Raw genomic sequence first — 5,000 nt, 5'->3', positions numbered from 1 at the left:
GGATTTCAAGTCCAACGCCTTAACCACTCGGCCATCACAGCTGCACATCAGTTGTATGGCTGTACGGGCAAAAATTGTCAGAGAGGCAAATTAAACATTCCAGGAAATGAAAGGGCAAGAATAGAAACTCATCCAGTTTGCCACCAGTGACCCAAAGTCCTTTTTGCAAATACAAATGAGAGAAGCACATGAAATGTGCAACTCTTCATAGGGGCATAAATACACGCTCGTGGGAAGCTTGGATCCCTTGGAACAACTGATAGACATGGCCATCGCAATGGTAAATTTACATTCACAACGTGCCACAGCTTCAGTTAGAGAAGACACTGCTATAAGGATTGGCTGGACGGTATGTTTCAACTTCCTTTGCCAGTTTCTGTCTTGGGTATTAAACAGGTGGCAGGAGACCAACTAGTCAAATAAACGCTGCGAGCAGGGTTCGAACCTGCGCGGGGAAACCCCATTGGATTTCGAGTCCAACGCCTTAACCTCTCGGCCATCGCAGCTTATTGCATTCAAGGGCGTCATGAAAAAAAAAAGACATGCAAACATGCTACCTGGTGGATGAGCCTAAATTCACACATGGTAAACGTAGGACCAACGGCATTACTGTGAGACACACCATTACTTGTGCAGTTTGAAACGGGCACAGCTAAGAGGCCGGGTAGATGTGGTGGTAAATTTCACGGCTTGTTGTTTCGCCATATGAATCTAACCAGCCGCTCTTCATCCCATTTATAAGAAAGGACTGCGCTGTGAGCAGGGTTCGAACCTGCGCGGGGAGACCGCATTGGATTTCAAGTCCAACGCCTTAACCTCTCGGCCATCTCAGCACGACTTGACTGTATAAGGCAAACAATCGACAGAGAGGCAAACTACACATTCCAGCGAATGAGAGGGCAAGAAGATAAAACTCATCCAGTTTGCCTCCAGTGACCCAAAGTCCTTTTTGCAAGTACAAATGAGAAAACTACATAAAATGTGTAACTTTTCATATGGGCATATACACGCTCGTGGGAAGCTTGGATCCCTTGGAACAACTGATAGACATGGCCATCGCAATGGTAAATTTACATTCACAACGTGCCACAGCTTCAGTTAGAGAAGACACTGCTATAAAGAATTGGCTGGACGGTTTGTTTCAACTTCCTTTGCCTGTTTCTGTCTTGAGTATCAAACGGGTGGCAGGAGACCAACTAGCCAAAGTAACGCTGCGAGCAGGGTTCGAACCTGCGCGGGGAAACCCCATTGGATTTCGAGTCCAACGCCTTAACCTCTCGGCCATCACAGCTTATTGCATTCGAGTGCGACATGAAAAAAAAGACATGCAAACATGCTACCTGGTGGATGGCAATCGGAGGGACAAGCCTAAATTCACACACAGCAAAAGTAGGACCACTGTCATTACTGAAAGACATTCCATTACTTTTGCAGTTTGAAACGGGGACATGTAAGAGGCCGTAAAGATGTGATGGAAAATTTCACACCTGTTATCTCGCCACAGGAATCAAGACGTCCGTGCTTAATCCCGTTTATAAGAAAGGACTGCGCTGCGAGCAGGGTTCGAACCTGCGCGGGGAAACCCCATTGGATTTCGAGTCCAATGCCTTAACCTCTCGGCCATCACAGCTGCAAGCCTTGACTGTACAGATAAAAATCAACAGAGAGGCAAACTACACACTCCAGCGAATGAGAAGGCAAGAATAGAAACTCATCCAGTTTGCCTCCAGTGACACAAAGTCCTTTTTGCAAGTACAAATGAGAGAACTTTTCAGAGGGTTATACATACACGCTCGTGGGAAGCTTGGTTCACTTGGAACAACTGATAGAAATGGCCATCGCAATGGTAAATTTACATGAACAACATGCCACAGCTTCAGTTAGAGAAGACACTGCTATAAAGAATTGGCTGGACGGTATGTTTCAACTTCCTTTGCCAGTTTCTGTCTTGGGTATTAAACAGGTGGCAGGAGACCAACTAGTCAAAGTAACGCTGTGAGCAGGGTTCGAACCTGCGCGGGGAAATCCCATTGGATTTCAAGTCCAACGCCTTAACCACTCGGCCATCACAGCTGCACATCAGTTGTATGGCTGTACGGGCAAAAATTGTCAGAGAGGCAAATTAAACATTCCAGGAAATGAAAGGGCAAGAATAGAAACTCATCCAGTTTGCCACCAGTGACCCAAAGTCCTTTTTGCAAATACAAATGAGAGAAGCACATGAAATGTGCAACTCTTCATAGGGGCATAAATACACGCTCGTGGGAAGCTTGGATCCCTTGGAACAACTGATAGACATGGCCATCGCAATGGTAAATTTACATTCACAACGTGCCACAGCTTCAGTTAGAGAAGACACTGCTATAAGGATTGGCTGGACGGTATGTTTCAACTTCCTTTGCCAGTTTCTGTCTTGGGTATTAAACAGGTGGCAGGAGACCAACTAGTCAAATAAACGCTGCGAGCAGGGTTCGAACCTGCGAGGGGAAACCCCATTGGATTTCGAGTCCAACGCCTTAACCTCTCGGCCATCGCAGCTTATTGCATTCAAGGGCGTCATGAAAAAAAAAAGACATGCAAACATGCTACCTGGTGGATGAGCCTAAATTCACACATGGTAAACGTAGGACCAACGGCATTACTGTGAGACACGCCATTACTTGTGCAGTTTGAAACGGGCACAGGTAAGAGGCCGGGTAGATGTGGTGGTAAATTTCACGGCTTGTTGTTTCGCCATATGAATCTAACCAGCCGCTCTTCATCCCATTTATAAGAAAGGACTGCGCTGTGAGCAGGGTTCGAACCTGCGCGGGGAGACCCCATTGGATTTCAAGTCCAACGCCTTAACCTCTCGGCCATCTCAGCACGACTTGACTGTATAAGGCAAACAATCGACAGAGAGGCAAACTACACATTCCAGCGAATGAGAGGGCAAGAAGATAAAACTCATCCAGTTTGCCTCCAGTGACCCAAAGTCCTTTTTGCAAGTACAAATGAGAAAACTACATAAAATGTGTAACTTTTCATATGGGCATATACACGCTCGTGGGAAGCTTGGATCCCTTGGAACAACTGATAGACATGGCCATCGCAATGGTAAATTTACATTCACAACGTGCCACAGCTTCAGTTAGAGAAGACACTGCTATAAAGAATTGGCTGGACGGTTTGTTTCAACTTCCTTTGCCTGTTTCTGTCTTGAGTATCAAACGGGTGGCAGGAGACCAACTAGCCAAAGTAACGCTGCAAGCAGGGTTCGAACCTGCGCGGGGAAACCCCATTGGATTTCGAGTCCAACGCCTTAACCTCTCGGCCATCACAGCTTATTGCATTCGAGTGCGACATGAAAAAAAAGACATGCAAACATGCTACCTGGTGGATGGCAATCGGAGGGACAAGCCTAAATTCACACACAGCAAAAGTAGGACCAGTGTCATTACTGAAAGACATTCCATTACTTTTGCAGTTTGAAACGGGGACATGTAAGAGGCCGTAAAGATGTGATGGAAAATTTCACACCTGTTATCTCGCCACAGGAATCAAGACGTCCGTGCTTAATCCCGTTTATAAGAAAGGACTGCGCTGCGAGCAGGGTTCGAACCTGCGCGGGGAAACCCCATTGGATTTCGAGTCCAATGCCTTAACCTCTCGGCCATCACAGCTGGAAGCCTTGACTGTACAGACAAAAATCAACAGAGAGGCAAACTACACACTCCAGCGAATGAGAAGGCAAGAATAGAAACTCATCCAGTTTGCCTCCAGTGACACAAAGTCCTTTTTGCAAGTACAAATGAGAGAACTTTTCAGAGGGTTATACATACACGCTCGTGGGAAGCTTGGTTCACTTGGAACAACTGATAGAAATGGCCATCGCAATGGTAAATTTACATGAACAACATGCCACAGCTTCAGTTAGAGAAGACACTGCTATAAAGAATTGGCTGGACGGTATGTTTCAACTTCCTTTGCCAGTTTCTGTCTTGGGTATTAAACAGGTGGCAGGAGACCAACTAGTCAAAGTAACGCTGTGAGCAGGGTTCGAACCTGCGCGGGGAAATCCCATTGGATTTCAAGTCCAACGCCTTAACCACTCGGCCATCACAGCTGCACATCAGTTGTATGGCTGTACGGGCAAAAATTGTCAGAGAGGCAAATTAAACATTCCAGGAAATGAAAGGGCAAGAATAGAAACTCATCCAGTTTGCCACCAGTGACCCAAAGTCCTTTTTGCAAATACAAATGAGAGAAGCACATGAAATGTGCAACTCTTCATAGGGGCATAAATACACGCTCGTGGGAAGCTTGGATCCCTTGGAACAACTGATAGACATGGCCATCGCAATGGTAAATTTACATTCACAACGTGCCACAGCTTCAGTTAGAGAAGACACTGCTATAAGGATTGGCTGGACGGTATGTTTCAACTTCCTTTGCCAGTTTCTGTCTTGGGTATTAAACAGGTGGCAGGAGACCAACTAGTCAAATAAACGCTGCGAGCAGGGTTCGAACCTGCGCGGGGAAACCCCATTGGATTTCGAGTCCAACGCCTTAACCTCTCGGCCATCGCAGCTTATTGCATTCAAGGGCGTCATGAAAAAAAAAAGACATGCAAACATGCTACCTGGTGGATGAGCCTAAATTCACACATGGTAAACGTAGGACCAACGGCATTACTGTGAGACACACCATTACTTGTGCAGTTTGAAACGGGCACAGGTAAGAGGCCGGGTAGATGTGGTGGTAAATTTCACGGCTTGTTGTTTCGCCATATGAATCTAACCAGCCGCTCTTCATCCCATTTATAAGAAAGGACTGCGCTGTGAGCAGGGTTCGAACCTGCGCGGGGAGACCGCATTGGATTTCAAGTCCAACGCCTTAACCTCTCGGCCATCTCAGCACGACTTGACTGTATAAGGCAAACAATCGACAGAGAGGCAAACTACACATTCCAGCGAATGAGAGGGCAAGAAGATAAAACTCATCCAGTTTGCCTCCAGTGA

General features: G+C 46.4%; 13 non-coding genes across 13 annotated transcripts in view; all 13 read right to left on the bottom strand.

Annotated features, from left to right (window-relative positions):
* The window catches only part of trnas-uga (transfer RNA serine (anticodon UGA)), an 82-nt gene extending 41 nt beyond the window's left edge, over nucleotides 1-41 (bottom strand). The window contains exon 1 of the tRNA in view: nucleotides 1-41. This exon is cut by the window's left edge and continues 41 nt beyond it. This is a non-coding gene — a tRNA (tRNA-Ser).
* A 383-nt stretch (nucleotides 42-424) lies between these two features.
* Nucleotides 425-506, bottom strand: trnas-cga (transfer RNA serine (anticodon CGA)). Its single transcript has one exon. It is a non-coding gene; the product is annotated as a tRNA-Ser (tRNA).
* Nucleotides 507-751: 245 nt separating this feature from the next.
* On the bottom strand, nucleotides 752-833 carry trnas-uga (transfer RNA serine (anticodon UGA)). The gene has a single exon. It is a non-coding gene; the product is annotated as a tRNA-Ser (tRNA).
* A 376-nt stretch (nucleotides 834-1,209) lies between these two features.
* trnas-cga (transfer RNA serine (anticodon CGA)) lies at nucleotides 1,210-1,291 on the bottom strand. The gene has a single exon. It is a non-coding gene; the product is annotated as a tRNA-Ser (tRNA).
* Nucleotides 1,292-1,548: 257 nt separating this feature from the next.
* Nucleotides 1,549-1,630, bottom strand: trnas-cga (transfer RNA serine (anticodon CGA)). The gene has a single exon. It is a non-coding gene; the product is annotated as a tRNA-Ser (tRNA).
* Nucleotides 1,631-1,991: 361 nt separating this feature from the next.
* Nucleotides 1,992-2,073, bottom strand: trnas-uga (transfer RNA serine (anticodon UGA)). The gene has a single exon. It is a non-coding gene; the product is annotated as a tRNA-Ser (tRNA).
* Nucleotides 2,074-2,456: 383 nt separating this feature from the next.
* On the bottom strand, nucleotides 2,457-2,538 carry trnas-cga (transfer RNA serine (anticodon CGA)). Its single transcript has one exon. It is a non-coding gene; the product is annotated as a tRNA-Ser (tRNA).
* Nucleotides 2,539-2,783: 245 nt separating this feature from the next.
* On the bottom strand, nucleotides 2,784-2,865 carry trnas-uga (transfer RNA serine (anticodon UGA)). Its single transcript has one exon. It is a non-coding gene; the product is annotated as a tRNA-Ser (tRNA).
* Nucleotides 2,866-3,241: 376 nt separating this feature from the next.
* trnas-cga (transfer RNA serine (anticodon CGA)) lies at nucleotides 3,242-3,323 on the bottom strand. The gene has a single exon. It is a non-coding gene; the product is annotated as a tRNA-Ser (tRNA).
* A 257-nt stretch (nucleotides 3,324-3,580) lies between these two features.
* On the bottom strand, nucleotides 3,581-3,662 carry trnas-cga (transfer RNA serine (anticodon CGA)). The gene has a single exon. It is a non-coding gene; the product is annotated as a tRNA-Ser (tRNA).
* A 361-nt stretch (nucleotides 3,663-4,023) lies between these two features.
* trnas-uga (transfer RNA serine (anticodon UGA)) lies at nucleotides 4,024-4,105 on the bottom strand. Its single transcript has one exon. It is a non-coding gene; the product is annotated as a tRNA-Ser (tRNA).
* A 383-nt stretch (nucleotides 4,106-4,488) lies between these two features.
* trnas-cga (transfer RNA serine (anticodon CGA)) lies at nucleotides 4,489-4,570 on the bottom strand. Its single transcript has one exon. It is a non-coding gene; the product is annotated as a tRNA-Ser (tRNA).
* A 245-nt stretch (nucleotides 4,571-4,815) lies between these two features.
* Nucleotides 4,816-4,897, bottom strand: trnas-uga (transfer RNA serine (anticodon UGA)). Its single transcript has one exon. It is a non-coding gene; the product is annotated as a tRNA-Ser (tRNA).
* Between the last annotated feature and the right edge of the window lie 103 nt (nucleotides 4,898-5,000).

The sequence above is a fragment of the Alosa pseudoharengus genome, unplaced genomic scaffold (genome assembly GCF_046254945.1).
Source record: "Alosa pseudoharengus isolate Yale_2024_CS ecotype anadromous, Long Island Sound unplaced genomic scaffold, YU_APseudo_1.1 YU_APseudo_1.1_scf_97, whole genome shotgun sequence".
Classification (NCBI taxonomy): domain Eukaryota; kingdom Metazoa; phylum Chordata; class Actinopteri; order Clupeiformes; family Clupeidae; genus Alosa; species Alosa pseudoharengus.
This window is presented reverse-complemented; position numbering and strand designations above follow the sequence as displayed.